We start from the raw sequence: 9,894 nt of genomic DNA, 5'->3' as shown, positions 1-9,894 counted from the left end.
ATGCAAGCATATAAGCACGTACGCACATAAGCATGTGAGCAATTAGCATAAAAGCAACTAGCATGTAAGCATATAAGCACGTAAGCACATAAGCATGTGAGCATTTAGCATATAAGCAACTAGCATGTAATATCTCACGCGAGGGGAGATAAAAATTTTGAATGTTGTGAAGCTTAAAGGCGAGTCTTGTTACTCATAGATCTGTGATTTGATAGATTGGAGACACGTGACCGTTGGGACACTGACTCACACAGACGCATACTGACAGACTGACAAATGGGCAGTCGTTAACGTGATACAAACTTGGTATCGACACGACACAGGGGTGACTCTGATAGACTTTGCACTTGTAAGTGCAACTCCTAGCCAAGAAAGAGGTGACAACGCGTATCAAATCCCTGGAGTAGAAGGTTCGCTCGGCTGGGGAACATGAATTGATTATCTTCTCCAGACATCTTTTCCACCGTTTGCTTGTTTGAGATCCTTCTCTGAGGCATGATGATTCGGAGAGCGGAACCCAGACCTTGTCATCGTCTGAACCGAGCACTAGGCTATGGGCGGTTTTGTTTTGGACTGTAGTTGAGACTCAAAAGATGCTTGAGGATAAAGTATGGGCGACGTCTTGAAAAAGAAGCCCCCAGAGTGAGAAGGTGGGAATTTGAATGGGCGACGTCTTAAAGAAGAAGCCCCCAGTAAATAAGTATGAGATTAATTTTTGCGGCTAGGTGGGCTGCTTTTGAGGATTGATGTTGATGGTTGCGATTGAAATGGGTGTGCGGTTGCGTCCTTGTTAAGGGACTGCCTACGTATTTGCGTGTTTGCGAAATCAAACCAGATCGTAGTTCTGAGCTGGTTTTTGCAATGGGTTGCAAATTGAAGGTGTGAAAATTGAATATGTGTGGGGGTGTGGTTGTGCCCTTGTAATAGGACTGCCTACGTATTCGCGTGTGTGCGAAATCAAACCAGATCGTAGTTCTGAGTGTGTGCCTAAGCGAGATGTTAGGACCTTGAAGTGATTTTGAGGTGTATGGTTGTGTCCATGAAGGACTGCCTACGTATTCACGTGAAGTGAAATCAAACCAGATCGTAGTTCTGAATGTGTGCCTAAGCGAGATGTTAGGACCTTGAAGTGATTTTGAGGTGTATGGTTGCGCCCATGAAGGACTGCCTACGTATTCACGTGATGTGAAATCAAATCAGATCGTAGTTCAGAATGTGTTTGTGCGCCTAAGCGAGATGTTAGGACCTTTAAATGTGGAGGTCACGACGGTAAAAGCCGTTTGGTGACTCGAGAAATTGATTTGAGATAATTCCCCTCGATCATGAATCGAAGAGGTGTAATTTGTAAATATGTTCCTTATCATGTGAGCACACTAAAAAGTGGACCCTAAGGGTAGATTGGATATGTCCCGTTCTCGGTAGCAAAGCATCCGAGGACTCCGTATCTGGGTCAGGGTGAAAAAGGCTTCGACATTATGGAATGTGGAGCTTGGTAATAATGGTTTGTTTTACAGATAAAAATCTGGAGTTGAGCGTCATGACGGAAAATTCCGTTTGGTGACTCGAAGGTTGATTGGAGATAAATACCTCTTGATCATGAATCGAAGAGGTGTAATTTGTGAGAATGTTCCTTATCATTTGAGCATACTAAAAAGTGGACTCTAAGGGTAGATTAGGTATGTCCCGTTCTCGATAGCAAAGCATTCGAGGACTCCGTGGGGTTTGTGGTGAAAAATGGCTTCAACATTAGGGAATGTGGAGCTTGGTAATAATGGGTTCGCTTAACAGATAAAAATCTGGAGCAAGAAGTTTGTGGTGTTTAGGCTGGAGGGTAACGGCTTGTAATGTGGTGCGGAATGGGATCTCCGGCTTGATGTGGCCTGAGCACGAAATGGTTGGTAAATAACATGGGATCAGATTTCCATGTCTGGACCTTAAAGGTTAAGGTGTGATATTACGAGCTTGAGAGGGAATCCTCAGAAGCCTAGATAGGTCTCCCTGCAACAGTCTCTAGAAGGACTTAGGGTGAAGCAGTTTGGATTATGATCTTGAGGGGAGTCCCCAGGATCCTAGATAGGTTTCCCTGTAACAGTCTGTAGAAGGACTTAGGGGTGAAGGAGTTTTGGTTGAGGTTTTAGTGTTTGGTGTTTTGGACTTGTGGGTCCGGGATTTGATGTGTTGGACTCGTTGGTCCTGGTCTTGGTATTTTGGACTCACTTGTCCAGGATTTTGTGTGTTGGATGCTTTCTTTGGATTTTGGCCTTTTTGGGAAAAGGGTTTCAATCTTGTTTTGTTTTGATTTTGGCTTGAGTCTTAGCCTTGACGTTGGGTGAGTAGCCTTTAGCTTTGGTTTTTTTGCTTTGAGCGAATTGATTTCGGCTTCGGTTCTTGCTTTGGCCTTGAACTTTGGCTTTGGGCGAATGGATATTGTCTTGGGCCTTTGATTTTGGCCTTTCGCTTTGACTTTGGGTGAATGGATATTGGCTTGGGCCTTTGATTTTGGCCTTTCGCTTTGGCTTTGGGTGAATGGTTATTGGCTTGGGCCTTGATTTTGGCCTTTCGCTTTGGCTTCGGGTGAATGGATATTGGCTTGGGCCTTTGATTTTGGCCTTTCGCTTTGGCTTTGGGTGAATGGTTATTGGCTTGGGCCTTGATTTTGGCCTTTCGCTTTGGCTTTAAGGGAATGGCTATTGGCTTGGGCCTTTGATTTTGGCCTTTCGCTTTGGCTTTGGGTGAAAGGCTATTGGCTTGGGCCTTTGATTTTGGCCTTTCGCTTTGGCTTTAAGGGAATGGCTATTGGCTTGGGCCTTTGATTTTGGCCTTTCGCTTTGGCTTTGCTTTGGAGATTGGCCGAATGGCTTTCGACCTTTTGGTTTTGGTTTTTGATTTAGCTTTGGCTTGGATGCATTGGTTCTTTGCCGTCCTTCGTTCGAGGCAGGTAAAGGTGCGGATGGGGATGTACCCGTTGGTGAGAGGTTGAAATTTGGTGATGGGATGTTTTTGTGGGGAATGGGCTTGCCTTCCGTCATTGACCATGAACAGGGAGATGTTCTGGTTTGTTATCTGGGTTCGTCATAGGATCCCGTTGATAGAAGCTCGTTCTAAATTGAGTGCTAATGAAAGGTTTCTATTTCCAGACATGGAATAGGTAAAGAGAATGGACACGGAGTTTCGGGTCCTTTGCTTACTCGGTATGGAACGTCAATCGAGTGTACTCACGTTGAATTGGAACATGTTGTTTGTTTTAAATCAACTCTCAAATCAATTCTCGTTGTCAGCGGGAATTGGTAAAGAGGAGAATATATGATAGCTGGAAATTGTGCTTTTATTTAGATAAATAAGATGTTAGCACAAACTCGATGAATACATGTGAATTATGGGTACAGCCCCCAGTTTGTCACTTAGGAATAAAAGGACATACACTAGGATAGATATGAGAAAGCTTAAGACTCGGACTCGGACTCGGACTCAGACTCAATCGTAGATACGAACTCCTAATCATCATGTTTCCTCCTTGAAGGTCTCCTTCGCAGCATCCAGCGGCTTGAATGTCTGGTCTTGAGCATTGACCCACTTGAGCATTTCACTCTCGTTGTTGGGAATGATATGAGGACAATAGTCCATGAGGCTTTTATCTCCTTGCAGAAAGAGATGTTTATGAGGGTTATTTTCATCACTTGGTTGGCATAGGGATGAAGCTATCAGTTCCTGGTTGTCGATCATACCTTGAATAACATGTTTCAGTTTGAAGCATGTTTTAGTGTCATGACCATTTCCTCGATGATATTGGCAGTAGGCATTGCCGTCCCAAAAACGGGATTTCTTGCATTCAGACGGGTCCGAAGTGGGCCCGATTGGTTGTAGCTTCCCTTCAGTTATGAGCTTTTGAAGAGCTTCGGCATAGGTTGTGTTGAGGTTGGTGAATGTCCTTTGAGAACGTTCAACCTTGCTGTTTGACTTGAGACATTCAGGAGGATTGTCCTGACTGAGAGGTGCAATTATGATTTTGCCAGCTTCAATCATATCTTGAATGGCATGCTTAAGTTTGAAGCAGGTTTCGGTGTCATGACCCTTGCCTTGATGGTATTGGCAATAGGCCTTTCCGTTCCATGAACGACCTCTTTTTTGTTCAGGTTTTTCCAGAGTCGGACCAATGGGTTGGAGCATTCCTTCTGAAGCAAGTATCTCCAGAGCAGTGCCATATGTTATTCCCAGATCTTTGAATACCCTTTGATGTTTTCCCACGGTTCCCACATTTGTGTTTTTGGGGATGTTTTTGTGAGTTTTGTTTTTGTTTTTGTTTTTGTTTTTGTCAATCCTGGGCGGAAGCAGGATTGGGTTGTTATCAATGGGGAGTTTTTGGGATGTCGCTTGATATTTTGAAGGGTATTTTGGTGAGGCAATTTCATGTTCTTTGTTGGTAGGTTCGTGGATGTGGGAACCATAGGATGACTCCTCATTTTCAACAGCTGTTGGTTGGTGAAGGGAGGGTTGGTTTTCTCCATGGTGGTCAGGTTCATTTTCGGTAGTACCGACCCTTTTCTCCAAATTAGCTACCCGGGTGTTCAAATCATCGATAGCAACTTGCAGCTTTGAGAATATGTTGTTGATGGAGACGGAGAGCATCATTATGGCGCTTTGTATGCCATCCTAATCAATTGCATGGATTTCCTCATCATCAGGAGAGATGAGGTGAGAGCAGTCTAAGGAAGGTTCCTGACTGCGTCCAATAGGATTTTCTGGAGGCTTGATTTTGTTGTTTGTTGAGGGAGGTTGTGGTAACTCGCCCTTTTCAATCATATCAAGGATAACGCCTTTTAGAGGGAGACACATTTCAGTGTCATGTCCGCGACCTTGGTGATATTGGCAAAAGAGGTTTCCATCCCATCTTCGACCTCGCTTGTTTGGTAGAGGGTCTGGAGTTGGACCAATTGGTTTGAGCTTTCCTTTAGAGATTAGCCTCTCCAAGGCTATGGCATAAGGCATACCCAAATAAGGGAAGGACCGATGAGGTCGTCTGGTTTTGGTTTGGTCGTTGGCCAGTAGCCGGCTTTCAAGGAGCTTAACCCTTTGCTCAATATCAGAAGAGAGAAAATTCTCAGTTGCCATTTTGTCCTCAACCCGGGAGAGACGAGTGCTCAAGTTTTCCACGGTAGCTAGGAGTCGAAGGACCATGTTGTTGATTTCAGCGGAAATCATGGCAGATGCAGATTGATCAGCTTCTTGTGTTTCTGGTTGGCGATTGACGGCACCCAAGGGATTCCTGATTGACATAACGATAGGCGTTATAACTTGTCTTGGCAAGGGATTGCACAAACAAAGGCAAGTACGACACATATGCACAAAAGGCAGTTTTGTTGCGAAGACGGGACGGTGTGACTAGGTTATGAGCTCATTAAAGATCGTGAATGACCTCTTGTGTTTGAACTCTTGGTGCATGACTTTGAACTTACACTCGAGTGTCGACTTTGGCATAGTGATGCCTAGACACATGATTTCTGACTTGATTTGGATGTGTGTTACTGGCATGATGTCGTTGTACGAGACATGTACACAAACTTGACCTTTGACCCGTAATGTAGGGGAAAGACGGGTTTAATACCCGGGTGGTTTTGACTCTGCTAACGCCATTGAAGATGTCTCGACAATTAGGCGACACGACCTAGACCAGAAGGTAGGTACTAACTTCTGCAGAGACTCGACGTTATCTAGACGACTTGACTTGAAATCAACTCGAGGCTGAATCAGAAAGGTGGACTGAAATTTTCAAAAATAGAAATTTTCAAAAAAGATTCATTTGTTGTTTTATGGACAGCTTCCGAAGAGTAGAGATCTCCAAAAGTCGATCAGTTGAAGAGTTGTCTTAAGTTTGTTTTCAAAAGACAGTTTGAGTTGAAATTGCGGCGGCTCTGAAAACAAAGTGTTGTTTCCAAAGACAGTTTTTGAAATTCCGAATCACGGATTAGAAAATCGAGAATCGAATAATTTGGAATAGTCATCACAATGGCCATGAAAACGGTTAAGTTTGTTTTCAAAGGATTTAAAATTGGATTGAAAATTTGAAAACGGTTAGATTTGTTTTCAAATGATTTGAGATTTGAATTGAAATTTGAAAACGGTTAAATTTGTTTTCAAAGATTTGAAGTTGGATTTGAAATTTGCAAACGGTTAAGTTTGTTTTGAAAGATTGAGTTTTGACTTAAAATCTGAAAACGGTTAAATTGGTTTTCAAAGATTTGATTTTGAATTTGAAATTTGAAAACGATTAGATTTGTTTTCAAAGATTTGAAATTTGATTGAAATCTGAAAACGGTTAATTTTGTCTTCAAAGATTGAGTTTTGATTTGAAATTTGAAAACGGTTAATTTTGTTTTCAAATGATTTGATTTTGAATTGAAATTTGAAAACGATTAAATTTGTTTTCAAATGATTTGAAGTTGGATTTGAAATTTGAAAACGGTCAGATTTGTTTTCAAAGATTTGAGTTTGAATTGAAATTTGAAAACGGTTAAATTTGTTTTCAAAGAATTTGAAATAGGATTTGCAATTTGAAAACAGTTAAATTAGTTTTCAAAGATTTGATTTTGAATTTGAATTTGAAAATGGTTAAATTCGTTTTCAAATGATTTGATTTGAATTGGAATTTGAAAACGGTTAAATTCGTTTCCAAATGATTTGATTTTTGATTGGAATTTGAAAACGGTTAAATTCGTCTTCAAATGATTTGATTTTGAATGGAATTTGAAAACGGTTAAATTCGTTTTCAAGATTTGAAAATGGAAATCGCGAGGATTGAATTCGTCATTACTACGGGTTAGAAAACCGTTTTAACCTTTGAAAGACGGTATGCAAATCGAAAATTGTGAGAATTGAAATCGTCATTGCGACGGCTTAGAAAAGCCAAATTTGATTTTGAAAATGAGATTTGAAATTTGGAAAGTTGCATAGGTTGAAATCGTCGTTACGACAGTTTGAAAAAAAAAAGGTTTTTGTTTGAAAACTGATTTCGAATTTTGAAAATTCGAGGGTAGAATTCGTCATTACGACGCGTAAAAAGGCGCTTTGAGAATGCAACGGTCAGCGATAGACCGAGGATTGAAACAGCCATTATGACGACGTAAGAGGGTATTTTGAAATGGTTTGTGAAAACCAAGGTTTAAAATCGTCATTACAACGACATAAAAGGTGGATTTGAAATGGTTATAAAAACCGGGTTTTGAAATGGCCATTATAGCGGCGTAAAAAGGTGCTTTGAAACGGTTGTAAAAACCGGATTTCGAAAAATCAACATTACGACGGCCTAGGAAGGTGTGTTGAAATGGTTGTAGAAAACCGGATTTGAAAATCGTCATTACGACGGCCTAGAAAGGCATGTTGAAATGGTTATAAAAAACCGGGTTTGAAAATCGTCATTACGACGGCCTAGAAAGGCGTGTTAAAATGGTTATGAAAACCGGGTTTGAAAATTGTCATTATGACGGCCTAGAAAGGCGTGTTGAAATGGTTATAAAAAACCGGGTTTGAAAATTGTCATTATGACGGCCTAGAAAGGCGTGTGGAAATGGTTATAAAAAACCGGGTTTGAAAATCGTCATTATGACGGCCTAGAAAGGCGTGCAACGGTCGGCGAAAGACCGAGGTTTGAAACGGCCATTATAACGGCGCAAAAAGTTGTTTTTTGAAAGTTTGAAAAATGACACGGAAGGACTTATGATCAATTAGCACATAAGCACTCACAGTTTCATTATATTATGCATAATGCTGACACGGGTTTTGGCTTAAAAGGGTGGGTTACACACCAAGCAATCAAACCCCGATTTGCGAGAGGGATACCAATCCAAACAAAATGTGTAAGGAGGGTGCCCTAGCCTCGTGCGCGAAAGTGATGAAAGCTCTTTGACGAAACAAAAATGTGTAACGTCAATGGTATGCTTGACTCAATCGGGATTCAAAACGCGGGGATGAGAAAACTCACGCCGACGGGACAAGCCAATTGGTCGATAAAGGTTAGGTTGTGGGCCCGGACAAGGAACCCGACTTATGACCGTAATATCAATTAATGCACTTTAACCACGACCTCGTTCGAGTTTCACCTCCAAGGATCACAAAGACACAAGTGTCCTAAAATTCCCCAGCGGAGTAGCCAAACTGTGGACATGGGCCACGTCTATGTCTACGGATTTGGGCCGCAAGCCGGTCCGCAGTCGCGGGCCACCTGCACGCCAGGCCAATCTGTGGACATGCAGAGGTCTCTTGAAAGCTACGCTCGGCGGCGTAAAATGCTTTCGACCGGATCGCTTTAGATCGGTCGGTATCGTCTCGGCAAGGGCCGCGAAACGATGTAGAGATGTTCGGAGTCGCCACCAAGCATTTGTGGGATGCTTGGAACCCGTTCGAATCCACTTTATACCTAGGTCAACCAAGGCAAAAAGCGGTGTTTGACATAGGTACTAAAGATAAGGAATCGTCCCCCTTTTAGCATTCTATGCCTAAAATGACTCTCGTGCGCCCTGGATAAGGCCATCCACTATCCAAAGGTTCTGAGTAAGGGGTGAGGGTACGTATTGGGAAGCCCTTTAATCGGACACCCAATCCCGCTCACGTTAGCGGTCTCTACTGATCGATCGTGGTTGTTTAAGTGCAAAAGTTGATAGAACGGTTAAAATGCATGAATGTGCATCCAAAAGTTTAACCTAATATGTGAGCTTTCTAAGTCGGTTTGTTAATCCAAGTATCAAGCGTAAGATGTCAAGTTGGATTTAGATTGATTTGCATGTGAAAACGGAAATTAAACATCCATTTACCAAATTCAGGTTATAACGCTTAACACGATCCATTTATTTGAAAAAGGATGTCAAATGACAAAGTGTAAAAACGTAAGCTTGTCAATCTGATCCGTCATGTATTCGGATTAACCGTAATCGGGATCGTCCTAGACAAGTGCTAAAAATGAGGCAGAACGGCGCCAGGCAGCCCCATTGGGGCGCGAGCCTATTGGCAATGGAAGGGGCTCTGCCCTGGTTTTGAAATGTGAAAACAGGCGGTCCCTTGGGGCGCGAGCCATGAGCCGACCCAAGGGGGCGTCTCCTTATTTTTGAAAAGGTTGTTTAAAACCGTATTTATGATGAAAGATTTGCAAATATGATTTCCATGACTCGGAATAATTACTATTATGTTAGTAATATTCGTTGTCGGATTTGCATGTTTGAAAAGCATAATAAAATGGTAAAGGAAAATGTTTGATTTGAACTAATTATGTTAAGTTCAATTATTTGTAATTAGTCAAGTTTGTCATCGTACTCGGATTAAACCGACATGGTATAATGAACCAAGGATGATTATGAATTATGACTAATATGTTTACAAATGTAAACAAATGAGAAAAATGGTAAATAAAATAAAAGGGTGTTAAAATACCCATTAAAATGTAATTAACCAATAATATCATCGAGTCACGGAATAAACCGTCATGGTATAAAGAACCAAGGATGATTTTTGTAATGGTCAAAATATGTTTATCATAAAAATGATTTGAAACATTTGAAATGGTAAAAACCGATTACAAATAAGAAATGAAATAAAGAGGAAAGACGAGAGCAAACACGGTTGAGTCTGACCAGACAACCCACATGAGGCGCGAGCCTTTTTGCAAACCAAAGGGCTTCTGTCTCGGGCCAAAACTCGGTTTTGGCTCGTCTAACCTATATTTGAATCGTGTTATGCATTGTTCATGCATGTAGACTCATAAAAACAGTAAATACATGAAATAAAGTGAGTTGTTTACACCCTCAAACTTACGTGTATTGATGTTTGCGACATAGATGACTTTAGAGACAAGTTTTCTTGTAGCGACTACTCACGATCAAGAAGTTTAAAAAGAGGGCCTTAAAAAAG

The sequence above is a fragment of the Silene latifolia genome, chromosome 6, assembly GCF_048544455.1.
Source record: "Silene latifolia isolate original U9 population chromosome 6, ASM4854445v1, whole genome shotgun sequence".
Taxonomy (NCBI): Eukaryota; Viridiplantae; Streptophyta; class Magnoliopsida; order Caryophyllales; family Caryophyllaceae; genus Silene; species Silene latifolia.
Note: the sequence above shows the minus strand (reverse complement) of the source record.